Below are 15,967 nucleotides of genomic sequence, written 5' to 3' on the forward strand. Positions count from 1 at the left end.
TTCTCTTAGAATCAATACTAGAGGCAAGGGCTAGACAACTGGAGTTAAGTGACTTGCCCAGGGTGACAGGGTTAGGAAGTGTCTGAGGTCACATTTGAACCCAAGATATCTTCGGTTTTCAGTTTTTGTCTACCCCCGGTTTCTATCAAACCACCTAACTGCCCCTGTAGTTTTCTAAGAGTTGATGTGAGGAGGGGGTGATGGGAACAAAGGGTGACTACCTAGAACCCGTTGTCAGGATGGCCGAGCGGTCTAAGGCGCTGCGTTAAGGTCGCAGTCTCCCCTGGAGGCGTGGGTTCGAATCCCACTTCTGACAGCTAATATTTTTTCCTCTCTGCCACGTTCAATCGCAGGCGGTTCCTTCCACTTTGCTGAACATCCACATAAAGCCAAAGTTTTGCTGCATCCAAACAGGAATTCACATAGACTCCAGGCTGTGAATCGGAGGTTCTTTTCACTTCTAATCCCCAGCTCTGCCTCTACCTTAGATTCTCTTCAGCCTCTGTCATGTTAGTCTCCCCTCTTTTGGCTCTCCGGCTTAGAAAGATTTAGCCTTGAAATCCCTGCCCAGAGTCCTTTAGGGTATGAGCTTTACTAATGATAGGAAAAGTAGGCTCTTATTCCTAGGCCTCCAGGCTAGGACCTGTTTTACAATCGGACCTGTCTCTCTCAATATAAGCCCTCAGGGTACTCCAGGGGGAGAGTTATTCAATCAAATGAAGGTAGCTGGTACTTGACTCCCCTCCATTTCTTTTTCTTTATCTTCTTCCTCCTTCCCAGTTTCCCCACCCCATTTACAAAAATAGTTTCTTTAAATCTTTTGTTTGTTTGCCTTTTTGTTTATTAGGGGTGGCTACTGGGGTGGTAGCAGGTCCGTTTTGGATTGTGTCCTGCCCCCTTTCTTTTTCTTTTCTTTTATCTTCTGGTGCTAAGACTAGTCCTTAAAAGGAACGGCAGAAATTTACGCTTCCTTTTGGGTTCTTGTCGTTGACATTGTCCTCACTTCGGCATCTCTTACTTTTTCTGGTTCTGCTGCACTCACTGTGGATCGATTCATACAACTCTTCTTTCTCTGGATTCTTCCTAGTTGCCGTTGGGATGAGGGACCACCAGGACTCTTTCCTTAGCCCATCCGTTTCGAAACTCAGGAACCCAAAAGATGGTCGTGGATGGAACTTGCTCTCTGGCTTTGTTTGCCCAACAAAGAGGGATTTCTCGGCTAGGGATTTTCTCAGCAAAATTCAAAAGCTGTCACCGAAGGAAAATTGCGACTGTTGACAGGAGGCTGAGGATGCCAGCAGTGGATACGATAATCCGGAGGACCTCTTTCCGCCTTACATACTTTTCTGGCAGGAGGATACATACAAGCTTTTTGGCATCCTCCGAAGGCGCTTTCGTCTAGTGACAGGTGATGTGAATGAGTTTGGGACGAGGTTGGTGAGGGTGTAATATATTTTAAGTGGCTGGCGAAGTGGAGGATTGCCATTTTGAGGGAAATAGTGTGAGAAAGAGGCGAATCAGAGCTAATCAGCAAAAACTGCTTTCCCTGACCGGGAATCGAACCCGGGCCGCGGCGGTGAAAGCGCCGAATCCTAGCCACTAGACCACCAGGGACCACAGTAGGATCGTGTTCTATCTTTGTCTTATGTCTGGTGTCTTCCAAATCGCCTCAGTTTTCCGGACTCATAACCCCAAACATGTCCTCTCCCTTGTCCATGTACTCCCAGTTCCCACATACCTACTTCCATCTTCCTCTCCTAGCATGTAGGCTAGGGAAGAGTCACTGGAGTTTTCAGACTTTGGTTGACGAAGCGAAAAAAAAAAAGGTACAAAACTTGCTGCTGTGAATCTTTTGCTTGATATGACCCTCCCTCTTTCACCAATGATCTCAGTGGGTTTGCGGGTCCTGCCTAGTGAATACTCCTCATCAAAGGAAATGGGAATTTTAGAGACATCTTTGAATAATTCCAAATCTCTTTCTAGATTGGCTGGATGAAGTCAAAGTATCACCAACAATACAATACAGGACTGTTCTTTCCATAATGTTACCAACTTGAACTATTCCCCTCTTTCTTTATTGGTTGGATGGCTAAGGCTAAAGAGTTCCTCTCTACCGATTGACCACCCCGATCTCGAGCAGTGAAAGCCCTTAAGGTCACCCTCTAAGGCATTAGAGAATCTCTAAATAATTTTCTTAGTTCTTCCCTCCTGGAGGTCCCTGCTAGTCTTCCCCAAGGCCAGGCAGAAAGTCAGGGAGGATGCTTATCCAGAGGAACAAAAAAGTGCTTCATACATGACCTTTGGTCACACCCTCGATTCAAACATGTACACTGGCACAGCACAAACGCATGTAGAGGAATGCTTTTCTGGATGTGGGGTTGCTCCAACTGACTTATTTAGGAGAATAATATACCCCATTCTACTCCAGTCCGTAGAAAATCCTGGCTCTTTTCAATCTCTGTGGTGGATATGAGCCTCATCCTAGCTCCTCCAGGTCCTTAGAGGGAGACTCTGAGATTCAGCCAGATGGCCCCTGATTGGATGGACCATTATGCCTGTGATAGAGAGGTGGGGCCAGCGGATGTTTGTCTTTCCTCTCTTGTCTTTTTTTGGTCTTCTCAGATATAAACCAATTTATGAAGACAGAAATAGTCAACAGTGTTTCCCAAGTTGTAAAAAGGTAACACTAAGCTCCTTCATTTGTCTTTCCTAGAAATAGACAGACCAAGCTAGACCAAGCAGAGCTGGATTAATAAGAACCTTGTGAGCAACAACTATTCACAATGGAAGCTATCCATTCTCTGTCATCTTCCCTCATTCCTCCTTTTTGTAGGGTATCTCCTACAAAAAGCCCTTCAGGAAACTAGCCACAATTTTCTTTCCTCCAACTCACCTCACAACCTCTCCTAATATGCCTTCTCATCTGACCTCTCAACTTAAACTGCTCTCACCCAGGGGAATGAGGATTGGAGGGGGGGGGGGATTCTCTTCTCTTTCTATATCTCTCTTCAGAGCTGGACAATGCAACACTTCCTCTTGGATATTATTTTCTTTCTCTTCTTATCTAACCTTGGCTCTCTATCCAATTTCTCCTCTTTCTATCTATGTCCATTTCTTACTCTCCCTTGCCCCATGAGACCCCATAATCCAGATCTCCTTTCCATGGGGACTCTTCCAGGCTATCCATTCCTGTACCCTCTTGTCTTTCAACTTCACAGAAATCTTTATCCCGTTCTTCCCTGGTTCTTCACCTACTACCTGTAGCAAATTATTGAGCTGTGTATATGGAGTTCCTGTTCTTGGGTTCCTGTGACACATAACCATTGCATTTCAAATTCAATAGGTATAAAATGGAACTTATTTCCCCTTTCCCAACCCCTCCTGCCTTCCCATTGAGGGGGGGATTTTGGGGAGAGGAAGTTTTGTGATTCTATGAAGGACACAGTCATCTTTTCAGTCACTCTGCTTCCTATTCTCTGTATCACAATCCATACATCTCCCTTTCAAACCATATCCACTCAATTGCCAAGACTTGGTCTGTTATTTCTGCACCTTTCCTCACATTCATCTCCCTCTTCTACTCTCAGTTCTAAGGTGCACAGACCTACTTTAGGTGCTTAACATCATTCCCCTGGATTATTGAAATAATTTCCCAATTGATTTCTGGGCATGCAGTAACCTCACACATCTTGCCAAAATTTTCTTCTAAGAATACCAATATAACCATGTCATTCTCTTACTGAAGGATCTTGATGTTAACCAACATCCTACACATTATAATACAACCATCTCAGAATGTAGATCCAACATTGCATAAGAAACCAGATTTGATTCATGCCAAAGATGACAAATGTTGTGAAATCAGTTCTGCCTCTTTGGGCTTTACAAGATTAGAATAGAAAGCATTGGAATCAGATGCTTTTCACAGCTGTGGCTAGGTGAAGAATTCTAATTCAAGTAAATAAACGTTTATAATCTTTGGCATGAATCAAATCAAGGAAAGACAAAATAAGGAGAGAAACTTCAGGAGGGAACAAATATTAGCATCCCTTATCACCCCTTCTCCCTTCTAAAGTGTGATGTCTAACTTGTGAGGGGTACTGACAAAGTCTGGGACTCTAAGAGCCATACTCTAGTTGGTAGATGCTCAAAGGACAAGAAAAGGAGTCTTCCAAAGAAAAAAAGGTCAGATGAAAACTGTTCCAAACAGATCAGGAAATGTCTCAGGCATCTCAAAGCAGACTTTCCATATATGGTAGAGACCTCACTTTCTTCCCTATTTCTTACAACCTCAGTTGAGTACCACCTCCGATGGGGACCATTTCTTACCACACCTCTAGTTTGTGCTCTTTCATTTCTCAAACGCTGGTGCAGATATTTATCTGTTTGCAGTTGGCATCTCTGCATCCCCTCATTCATCACCACTCATCTTCCCAAGAAAGGAAATTCTTTGAAAGACAAGGACTGTATTTGGATTTGTCTTGGTTAGGTCAATGCCAACCTAGCACAGTAGCGGGAGTACAGTAGGAGCTGCTTAAGAAATGCTTCTAGGATGGAATTGCAAATTTCCAGCTCATAGATAGATGCTGTTGCTTTTTAAGTGAAGCAGGAGTGCCCAGGAGTATGAAAAACTTAAGTGACTTGCCTACAGTCAGACAGTCCAGAAAGCGAGAGTCCTAGTTTGGAAACTGGAAGGAATCTTAGACATCACGGTTAATTTAAGCTCTTCATTTGCCTGGTGAGAATTTAACGACTGTGAGTTGAAGTGTGCTGAATAGTCTCACAGATAGTCTCTTTGTCCAGGAATAGGGGTGGGGGGCGGTGTAAGGATCTGGAGTGGGGAGAAGTTGCAGAGGTGACCCATGCAAAGGGGGGAGGAAGGAGAAAAGTTCCTTAAGGGGAAAGGTGAATCTTGGCAGAAGAATGGAGGACTGGTGGTGGCTGTGAGATTAAGTATGAAGGAGGTTGTGGTGGAGGGTCTAGACGTGATGGGCTTTTGCTGTGTCTGTGAGTAGTGGTGGAGGTTCTAGACGTGATGGGCTTTTGCTGTGTCTGTGAGTAGAGAAGGGAAGAAAGTCCAAAGGGATGGAGATTGAAAGGCTGTGCAAAAATAGGGTGTGATTGATAAAGTGATAATGGTGGTAGTGTTCACTACCAGAGCTGGATGGCATATATAAATATCAGCTAAGAGCAAGAGATGTGTGCTACCGCGTCCTCGTTAGTATAGTGGTGAGTATCTCCGCCTGTCACGCGGAAGACCGGGGTTCGATTCCCCGACGAGGAGGAAGGTCTTTTTTCCCCCTTTTCGCTGGCTATTTGGGCCCCCCTTTCCATTCCTTCCCCTAGCTCCAGTGCTGGGCCACCCCAAGATCACAGACCCTTTTGAGGATCTGAGCTCGGCACCCACAGAGGGGGAGCAGCTCTTGGGAAATCCAAGTGGCAGGGAGGGAACAGAAAGCTAAGGCAAACGGTAGGATGACATGAGGTGCTGGTGTGGGGTTATTGCCCACCTGGGAGGCCGCCTCAGCGTCCTCTTTCCCCGATCTCTCGCAGCTCTGTTCTGGAGCAGCCTGGACAGTTAGGGCCCCGTTGGGGCTTCGAAGCCCAGCTGTTGCAACGCCGAAGGCTTTGTTCCCTGGGAGGCCAAGCTTCCTTCCTGAAAACTGACAGCGCGGGTCCCGCTTCCGAGCCTGGGACGACAACGTGTGTGATGGAGGGCTTTGTGTGGAAGTTTGGAGTGGACTGGCAAGAGGGTGTCGGAGACTTGAGAGTGAGCAGAGGGGAATCGAGTGCAGTGTTAGGCTTCACCTTTGATTCTAGTCCTTTGCTTCTAGATTTCTCTTCTCCCTCTCTCCACCCCCACTCCCATCCCACCCCATTCCGTCAGCCCGCCAAAATCTGCCACAGGAACGGGAAGTTTGTATTGCTTGTGTTGTTCCCTCCACATCCTTGTCTTCCTTTTTAACCTTATTGCTAATCCTCAACTGTTTTCTCTTGAGTCTGCCCCAAACTTCGAATGTCTTTGCGGATTTCCTTTGCCTGTTTCAGACTGCAGTAAAGTTTTTCTAATTCTCTCCTTTCCCCCACGTCTCTTTTTTCACTCCCCAACTGTGTGACATAGGAAGTTCAATCTGTTTCCCCTTCCTTTCCACATCATTGCATTCCTCCTTTTACTTTCCTTTTTCTTTCAACTAGTTTACAAAAAGGATAGTTAGTGCTGGATCTGAGGACGTCATTCTAGAGGCCAACTCTTAGTGATCTTCACTGGCTATAAGACAAGTCTAATGACTTCTTAGTGACTTTACTGCAGATATCACCATCTCTAATTAAGTTTCCATGAGAGTGACAGAGGTGTCATCATGTCTGCTGTAACCCAGATGTTTCCAGTGCAAATTCAATTCAAGGTCAATATTTCAGATCAATATCTCACTGTGAACTTCAACCACTGGGCATCTCACCCCATGGATCTTATGATGGAGTATCTCAGACTGGTCTTTCCAAAGAGGGAAGGCAAAACCAAACTTTTTTGGTTTTCATTCTCTCTACCTTTAATTACAACTTAGGGATAAGGTTTTGTTATTTTCTTATTTGTTTCTTTTGGTTTTGCTGGATTTTCCTTTTAGATGTTTTATTTCTTTTGTAAAAGATCACTATTTTAGAATTAAATTTCATTTAAAATTCTGAATGTAAACAATAAAATATTAGCAATTTCATATACCTAGCAGGGTGCAAGAGTAGGATTCTTTATAAAAGTATGAGCCCCTATTTCATACTACCTACTTTTTCAAAAAGAATTTCATTAATTCTATCTTCAGCTTATTTAGCTTCCAACTATTCCCTCCTCCAAACTGACCTCCTTCTTGTCCACCTAGTCATTCCTATTTCTTCCCCCAATTGTTAACCTGTTGAGTTTGAAGGATTTATGCTGCAAGCTCTTTGCTAGTGAGGCTAGTGAGTGGGTTTCAAACTGCAAAGTGAGAGAATTTGAGGAAAGCAGGACCAACAACTAGGGGAAGTGTTGTGTCATAGTAGTGTCAAGTGGCCTGAGCCATAGTTGAACCTGGGATCTGAGGCAGAGGAAAGAAAGGAGCATGCTGCTGATTTAGACAATAGTTTATGTGAATCCTGTGAGAAGACAAACCATTGGATTCCCTGGGAATGACAAGTAGTCAGGTTTAGTTGGAAAATAAAGTTCACTGGGTGCTGCTTATGGTGGGGGCCTGGGGAGGGGATATAGGAACTGCCACCAGCAGCAACTATATAATGAACCTGTGGGTGGTGACCTGAGAAGGAGATTGGAGGCTATAGGAATATGGATGGAAGATATACAAGGCAGATAGAGGGTAGGAATAAAGACTCAGAGACCACAAGTTAAAACACATGGGGAGTCGCAAGCTCTGTAATTACCTCTCTAGAAAAAGAAAGCAAGTGGAGAAATTAGAAGTATGAGAAGCAAGAGAACATGCGTGGAGTCGAGAACTCCGGGATATTCATCATGGGCCAGATTGGCCAAGAGATTAATGGGAGATATGTGGGGCAGCTGTGTTGCGTAAATCAGTCAGACATGAGGAACAATATAGGCACGACCTAACAGGCAAAAGTGTAAGAGACAAAAGGGAGAGCAAGTGCAAGAGAGACAAGGCAAGAGAAGTAAGTGAGCGTAAGAGGAGGCTTATACAAGTTCCCCAACATTTATTGGAGACTTTAGGAGTGTGAAGTGGGAGGTGATTAATGAAAATGTGACATGATATAGGTTTTGACATTGGTTGATTTGACAATGATGGAATCAAAGAGGAGGAGATTAATCTGACCCACACTTTGTAAGGGAATATAGCCCAAGCCAAGACACTGTGGCTGGCAAGGCCCAGCCCAGGAATTTGCTTGTCCTTTGGACTGTCTGTCCCTTTTCATACAATGAACATTCAGTGATCTGACCATGTGTCTGGTAAATGAATATATAAGATACAATATCAATGCATCAATCATACTTCCAAGATACTAGCATGCCTGGTATGCTACAGGGGACAAGATGGTGTTTGTCTAGGCCTGGTTTGGGATGGGCTGGTACCACCAAGTTTGAGGTTTTCCATGAAGTGAGGCTCAGTCCATTTATTAACTGACAAAAGGAGGTTTATTTAACCCTAAGAAAGGAAGGATATTCAGAACCAGGAAACAACATTCAATAAGAGTACAATTTTCATTCTATTGACCTCAGTTCTAGTCCTTTAGGACAATAGCCTGTAATGGATTTTGTTCAGACTCTGGGAGCAACTAAATTCTTCAGAAGCCTGGGGAACTATATTGAGGACCTAAAGCCTTGAGTCTCCTGATTCAATTCAGAAGTGAATGAATGAATCAAGAGTCAAGCCCTTCATTTCTTTTCAAGCAGTGCTTCCTTTTTGGCTTAGACTTGGGCCACTCTCGGGGTGGCTCTTGGGCCTCATTGGGTAGCTGCTTAGGAATGCCTTCCCAAGATCTCAGTATCCAGGGCCACAAGTTCTGCTCACTCTAGGGGGCTGGAGTGGCACCTTCCAGCCTCCATTTTGGGAACCAGAACATAGTACCAGTAAGGGTCTGGGTGCTCATTTGATTTTCTTCACTTTAGGCAAGCCTGGTAGGAAATCCTGATAATAGCCTTGATGACATACAGGGAGGCTGGGCCGCCAACCTTGGTGAAGACTTTCCCATTGCCACTCAAGGCATACCAAGTGCAAACCTCTGCCACCCCAAACCCTCCTCACATGGCCGAGGTGTTCTTTGATATGGCTACCCGGGACCAGAAAGTCTTTCTCGCCAGGTCTGCTCAAATTGATTTTACAGCCGCCTTTCAATGGCCTCTAAAGACATCTTCTGGAGCCAGACGGGGATGTACAGCCCGGCAGTGCCTTTCCCTAAAGGCTCTGATGAGTTTGATTCTGAAGGCAGGTCAATATGTAATCTGTGATGAGAAAAGGTACATTGATGTACATGTTAGTCAGGATGGCCGAGCGGTCTAAGGCGCTGCGTTAAGGTCGCAGTCTCCCCTGGAGGCGTGGGTTCGAATCCCACTTCTGACAGTTTTCTTTCCCCTCTTATCTTAGTTCATTCTCTGGGGTGGGGGGCTCCTTCCGGCAGAGGTTGGACAGCAACATATCAGGAACTCACGCTGACTGCTGGCTTGCTACTGTTGGTTGCTGAGGGTCCTTCTCAGTTCCTCGCTTCTTCTATACGTACGTACCCAGGTGCCCGCTGGACAGCCCCTAGTCCTGTAGTTTGGCTTTTCTCTCTCTCACTTTGTCGGAACATAACCCCACACCTACTCTCTTTTCTGTAAGACTAGGGAGGCTTGTCCTTTCCCGCCACTGCTGTACCCAGACCAGAAACTGGTGCCATGTTCGGTCCTGACTTTCCAAGCACACGTCATTCCCAAACCTCCAGGGAAGAGACTGACTCTCTCTGTCTCTCTGTCTCTCTGTCTCTGTCTCTGTCTCTGTCTCTGTCTCTGTCTCTGTCTCTCTGTCTCTCTGTCTCTCTGTCTCCCTCTCTCTGTCTCTGTGTCTCTCTCTGTGCCTCTCTATTTCTCTCTCTTTGTTTCTGTCTCCTTGTCTCTGTCTCTCTCTTTGTCTCTGTGTCTCTCTGTCTCTGTCTTTCTGTCTCTCTCTGTCTCTCTCTCTCTCATGGTTTTGCTGAACTCACTGTGAAAAGGTTCATACAACTCTTCTTTGCCTCTCTGGATTCTTTCTAGTGGCCGTTGGGGTGAGGGACCATTAAGAATCCTTCCTAAGCCCATCCATCTGTTTTGAAACTCAGGAGCTCAAAAGATGGCCGTGTTCTCACACCATCTTGATCATCTCTCACGGACTCCCTGACAGCTTGTAGGAAGCTTTTGGTCTTTAGGTGTGTACAAGAGTTTGCTGTTTGGCTTTCACTTTCTCATGGTATATCTGCTAAGGAGGGGACTTCTCGGGCTAGGAAATTTTCTTAGCAAAACTTAAAGTGGATTGCTGAAAGGAAAGCTTTCAACTTTGACTGCCTACTGCGGATGCCAGCAATGAATGCCAGACTTTCAAAAGGACGCGGACCTCTTTCCACCTTATGATGGGCTTTTCTGGGAGGAGGGCACAAGCCTTTGGGCATCCTCTGAAGGCGCTTTCGTCTAGTGACAAGTGATGTGAATGAGTTTGGGACGAGGTTGGTGAGGGTGTAATATATTTTAAGTGGCTGGCGAAGTGGAGGATTGCTATTTTGAGGGAAATAGTGTGAGAAAGAGGCGAATCAGAGCTAATCAGCAAAAACTGCTTTCCCTGACCGGGAATCGAACCCGGGCCGCGGCGGTGAAAGCGCCGAATCCTAGCCACTAGACCACCAGGGACTACAGATGAAAACCGATACTAGCTTTTCAGACCCTCACACCTCACCTGCATTCTATCTCTAGTTCTGCGTTGTCTGTAACCTTGACCCTGCAGGCCAAGTCACGCGTTCAACTCGCCCCTATCTCAGAGTCCTCCTTTCTCCCCCACAAGTTCAGCCACCACTCTCTCCTATGCACTCCCAAATCGCACATGCCTTTCTCCTCATCCTTCCAGCATCGAGGCGCGGGAAGAGTCACCAGTGCTTTGTCCTGCCAGGAACAGTCTTAACTGCTGCACCATTAACCCTAAGCGGATGCCCTCACTGTTCAGAGAGTCCGGGGAGCCAGAGCTCTCACATGCTAGGCGAGAAAACCCCAAGCGCCAAGCCCATAGGGCTGAGTGTGAGACGTTCCCAGCCCAGTGCTGACTCCTCCCTTGCACCGGCATCCTTTTCCCTCCGTGCAGGGCTCGCTGGCCCAAGAGCCGCAGCTACTCAGTTTTGTGGCCTGCAAGAGTCAAATAGGCTCATGGGACACCCTCTAGCCTTTTCCGTGTGGGTTTGAGGGTGGGGCATTTGGGCCACCTGTGGTGAAGGAATTTTGTATGGTTCTCAAGTGCTCAATAAGGAGAAAAACAAAAAGAAAGACAAGAGAAAAATAAAAGAAAGAAAGAAAAGGCTGGCGCTCCGGGTCGCATGATAGAAGCCCAATTTCCCACTTAACAGGAGGTGATACGCCAATACAAAGGAGGATCTAGGACAAGGCGACTCCTGACCCTCGGGACAACTCTTATACACGCCGCCAAGATCCGGAAGAGAAATGCCCTCTCCAAGGTCGGTCCTTTCCACACCCTCTAACTCTATTCGTTTGGACTTCCTCCATTCTTCACAGCGACATTGCCAAATTCAGAGGAGGAACGCAAGAACTAGCAGCCCTCGATTTTCTTCCCAAACTTCACCCTTCCCTCTCCTCCTCTCCCCTCCACTCCTCCTCCCCCCTTCCACTGGGAGCATCGGACAGGATCATAAACTACACAGGTGGCCTCAAAGACCCCTCGTTGCTCTAACTTTAGCATCCCAGGTTTCTATGGTAGTTTGATGCAAGGGGAATCTCTTAATCCCTCCATTCTCCCGGGCACTTCCTTCAGGCTATCAAATTGGAAATCAGGTGCCGATTAACCTTAGTAGAAGGAAATTCTTTCCTCGAAATCTCTTTTCCCACTGAAGAGATTCAGGGTTCCTACAGTCAAGGGCAATGACGTTGATCCTATGACCGTTAAGCTTTCAAACCCATCCGGTCCCATACCAGAAGCATTTCTCTAGCACAGGGCACCATACTAGGTTCTGTAGATACAAAGAGAAATCCAAGGTGTTCCAATTTACTTCAAGGAGTTTTCAGTCTACTAACTGTAAACCCAAGTCTTCCGGGGTTCCCCTATATTCATTTGATTTACCATTTCTTCAGGCATGGTAATCATCGGTCACAAACCTTTACCCAACTGGGTTAGCCTTTCATCAATTGTTGGACATCAACTTTCCTTCCTATTCTTTGCTAGTGAATGGGGGGGGGGGGGGGGGGGAGAATTGCATCTGCTATGTGCCAGCCACTGTGCTAAGTGTCAGTGATAGGAGGGAAAGCAAAAGACCGTCTTTGTTGTCTATGTCTATGTCTGCCAAATGGGTTAGCAACTTGTAAAACTAAGAGCTGTGAATGTTTTGCTTTATATACCCCCACTGTATCAATGATTAGGGGGAAGCTTTGCTTAGTAACAGGACACTGGCTCACAAGAAATGAGCAGTTTTTTTGTGATTTCTTCAAATAATTCCAAACCCCTTTCCAGAATGGCTAGATCAAGTCAGAGTATCATTGACAGTACAATCCAGGGCCATTCTTTCCATAATCCCTCTATCCTAGAATATCCCCCCTTTCTTCATCCTTTCCAGTTAACTGGATGTAGGGTGAAACCTCAGAGTTGCTTACCTCTGAATTGCTCTAACCCCTTGGAACATGCTTGCATTTGGCTGTTAATCTGGTTTGCCATTCTTTTAAGAACTCTGCTTTCATAGAGTTTAACCACCACCCTTAACCATTCATACTCAGGGGTTGGCAAAGCGTCAGGAGCATAGGAAAGAAATGAGTGTGACAGGTAGGGGACCCCTTAGAGTTTCCAGTTTATGCATGATAGAGAATAGGGCTTAGCATTCTACCTAGTGCTAGGCAATACCTCTCCACTGACTCCACCTAAAGCCCTCACCTGGAGCCAGAAGGTCAGAAGAACCTCCAAGGAATTATCCTATTTCTTCCCTGCTAGCGATTCCTTGTAAAGCCTAGGATTTCTGTCTTTGAGAGGGATGAAGCCTCTTTATTCTCCATGGTGAACCTCCCCAAGAGCAAGCAGAGCCTCAGGATGGATATTTGTCCAGAGGGACAGATGCATGCATGCCCTTTGATCCCACCCCATATACAAACAACCCAGATATACATAAAGGAATAATTTTGGAGAGAAACTACCTGAATATGGAGTTGCTCCACTTGGTTTGGTTGAGAGGATAGTCTGCCTTTCCCACCTCAATCTGCAGAGGCTCTTTCCAGTGTCTAACCTATAAACGAGTCTCACCTAACTCCCATACAATTAATCTTTAAAGAGAGGGTCTGGGATTCAATGAGATGGCCCCTGCTTGAGTGGACCACCATGGTGCTGGGAACAGGTGGTTATCTGATTTTTTCTTCCTCTGTCCCTCTCATGAATAGACATAGACCAGGCCTTTCAGGGACAGACTAACAAGCATTTCCTTAGCTAGAAGAGCTCATGATAGAAGCTATCCATCTTCTATCATCCTCACTCGTTCCTCACTTCTGCAGAAATACTCTTAGAAAAAGTCCTTCAGAATCTTTGCCACAATTTTCTCTCCTCCCACTCAATACTCAGCACTTCCTAATGTGTCTTTTTAGCTGGCCCCTCAACTGAAATTGCTCTCCCCTAGGTCAGTGGGAATTCAGAAAAAGGAAAAAGAGAATTCTATTCCCTCATTCTTCTGGAACTTTCTTCAGTTTGGACAGTGTTCATAAGCCCTCCTCTTCTCTCTTCTCTCTCATCTTTCCTAACCCAGCTCTTTCCCAGCTTTTCTTCCTTTCTTTATCTATGGCCATTTTTTCTTCTCTTTTGGCTCAGGAGGCCTCATGGTCCAGATCCCTTCACCACTGCTGTGATAGAGGCTGGCTCTAAAGAAAAAGTGCCAGACTGAAGAGTCTGTGAAATTGATCACTTCGATGGGGGAGGGGCTCTAGCTCTCCTCACCAGTCTTCTCTCCTCAGGAAATTCACTCCCAGGGCCCCTCCCTGTGGAGGTGATCAATTTCACAGACTCTTCAGTCAGGTACTTTTTCTTTAGTGTCAGCCTCTATCACATGACAAAATCTAGGACTTCAAGTGCCATACTCAAGGACCTAGGTGGACAAAGGACAGGAGCAGATCCTTTCCCTAAGAAGAATGATCAGATGAAAACTGCTCCAAACAGATCATAAAAAGTGTTAGTCACTTCAGAATGTATAATCTTGGTTCAGCAGAGGAAATCTTTTTTCTTTACTCCTTAGAATTTCCATATTTCATCAAGGCTCAACTCATGTGCTACCTTCTATGGATTCCCTTTAACGATGCCTACCCTAGTGCTTTGTGGTCTTTTCTTCTTCAAATGTTCCTGTAGCTATTTTTTTCTGCTTCCAGATTGATCTCTGCCCCCATACCCTTCACTACCAACACCTCCACCCTCACTGGATACTCCTCGAAGACAAGGACTGTGCATGGTCTTGTCTCTGTTCTCAGCCTAACTCAGTGCCCTCAGCATAATAGGAACTGCTTGAGAAATGCTTCTATGATGGGATTGCAGATTTCCAGGGCATAGGGCTGATGTTACTTTTGACCATGAACCTTTGGTGATCTCACCATTAGTTCGATTTCCTGATGGGAAGAGCAACTAATATATATGTATCTTTTTTCTCCTTGGCTGGCTATATATATTATATATGTTATATATATATATATGTATGTATGTATATGTATATATATTGGGGGGGGGTCTTTGTTTTGCACCTGAGAGCCAGATAAAATTCCTTTCCCCTAGCTCCAAAGGTGATCCATGCAAAAGTTGGGGTGGGGGGGAGGGAGAAGGAGAAGTTCCTTATGGGGAGAGGTGAATCTTGGCAGAAGAATGGAGGACTGGTGGTGGCTGTGAGATTAAGTATGAAGGAGGTTGTGGTGGAGGGTCTAGACGTGATGGGCTTTTGCTGTGTCTGTGAGTAGAGAAGGGAAGAAGAAGGTCCAAAGGGACGGAAATTGTAACGCTGTGCAAAATTAGGGTGTGATTGATAAGGTGATGGTGGTGGTGGTGTTCACTACCAGAGCCGGATGGCATATATAAATATCAGCTAAAAGTAGAAGATCTGTGCTATTCTGTCCTCGTTAGTATAGTGGTGAGTATCTCCGCCTGTCACGCGGAAGACCGGGGTTCGATTCCCCGACGAGGAGGAAGGTCTTTTTTTCCCCTCTTCGCTGGCTATTTGGGCCCCCTTTTCCATTCCTTCTCCTAGCTCCAGTGCTGGGCCACCCCAAGATCACAGACCTTTTTGTGGATCTGAGCTCGGCACCCACAGAGGGGGACAGAGAAGGAGCAGTTCTTGGGCAATCCTACTGGCAGGGAAGGAACAGAAAGGTAAGGCAAACCGTAGGATGACATGAGGTGTTGGTGTGGGGTTATTGCCCACCTGGGAGGCCGCCTCAGCGTCCTCTTTCCCCGATCTCTCGCAGCTCTGTTCTGGAGCAGCCTGGACAGTTAGGGCCCCTCTGGGGCTTCGAAGTCCAGCTGTTGCAACGCCGAAGGCTTTGTTCCCTGGGAGGCCAAGCTTCCTTCCGGAAAACTGACAGCGCGGGTCCCGCTTCCGAGCCTGGCACGACAACGTATGTGATGGAGGACTTTGTGTGGAAGTTTGGAGTGGACGGGCAAGAGGGTGTCGGAGACTTGAGAGTGAGCAGAGGGGAAGGCTTCACCTTTGATTCTAGTCCTTTGCTTCTAGCTTTGGGCGAGAATGTGATTGAGGGCTTGGTGGACGATCGATACGGTGAAGCTTATTGAACTAAACCAGGGGCCAGGATTGCTGGGTCCCCAGTGTCCCGGTGCTCCTTGGCGTCCTAAAGGTTAAACTGGCATTTTCACAGCCAGGGCCAGGTTCGCTTCTTGGCCAAAGAACATCTGCTTAGTTGGCTTCTAGCACCGGATGCTTCTTTTTCAGTGCATTCCCTCAAGTAGCAATTCTAATCTCCACCAGGCTGGGCAGTCACACCTTTATCAATCACAGCCAAGACTCTTCCAAATTGGCCTTCACCAGACAAACTCGAAGTCGAGCAATCTGCAGAACTCTCACACAGGTTTCGGCTCCCAGAAATGTGGTGCAAGTGGAAAGGGATCCACCTTTCCGGAGCTGTGATGCAAGACAAATGCAGTATTTATACACATATCTTTTTGCTCATATGTCTATATATGCACACATATGTACATATACATACAGGCGTACACATGAAGAGAGATGGGGTGGGCACTGTAACCCATGCCCAGTGAGAGGAGTTGGCATCTGGGAAGAACCT

At 46.1% G+C, this 15,967-nt stretch overlaps 6 non-coding genes across 6 annotated transcripts; 4 read left to right on the forward strand and 2 right to left on the reverse strand.

The window, feature by feature from the left end:
- The first annotated feature begins 233 nt into the window (after positions 1 to 233).
- TRNAL-AAG (transfer RNA leucine (anticodon AAG)) lies at positions 234 to 316 on the forward strand. The gene has a single exon. It is a non-coding gene; the product is annotated as a tRNA-Leu (tRNA).
- Positions 317 to 1,542: 1,226 nt separating this feature from the next.
- TRNAE-UUC (transfer RNA glutamic acid (anticodon UUC)) lies at positions 1,543 to 1,614 on the reverse strand. Its single transcript has one exon. It is a non-coding gene; the product is annotated as a tRNA-Glu (tRNA).
- Positions 1,615 to 5,212: 3,598 nt separating this feature from the next.
- Positions 5,213 to 5,284, forward strand: TRNAD-GUC (transfer RNA aspartic acid (anticodon GUC)). The gene has a single exon. It is a non-coding gene; the product is annotated as a tRNA-Asp (tRNA).
- A 3,689-nt stretch (positions 5,285 to 8,973) lies between these two features.
- TRNAL-AAG (transfer RNA leucine (anticodon AAG)) lies at positions 8,974 to 9,056 on the forward strand. Its single transcript has one exon. It is a non-coding gene; the product is annotated as a tRNA-Leu (tRNA).
- Positions 9,057 to 10,279: 1,223 nt separating this feature from the next.
- TRNAE-UUC (transfer RNA glutamic acid (anticodon UUC)) lies at positions 10,280 to 10,351 on the reverse strand. Its single transcript has one exon. It is a non-coding gene; the product is annotated as a tRNA-Glu (tRNA).
- Positions 10,352 to 14,782: 4,431 nt separating this feature from the next.
- TRNAD-GUC (transfer RNA aspartic acid (anticodon GUC)) lies at positions 14,783 to 14,854 on the forward strand. The gene has a single exon. It is a non-coding gene; the product is annotated as a tRNA-Asp (tRNA).
- Positions 14,855 to 15,967: the final 1,113 nt, after the last annotated feature.

This window comes from Monodelphis domestica, chromosome 2, assembly GCF_027887165.1.
Source record: "Monodelphis domestica isolate mMonDom1 chromosome 2, mMonDom1.pri, whole genome shotgun sequence".
Taxonomy (NCBI): Eukaryota; Metazoa; Chordata; class Mammalia; order Didelphimorphia; family Didelphidae; genus Monodelphis; species Monodelphis domestica.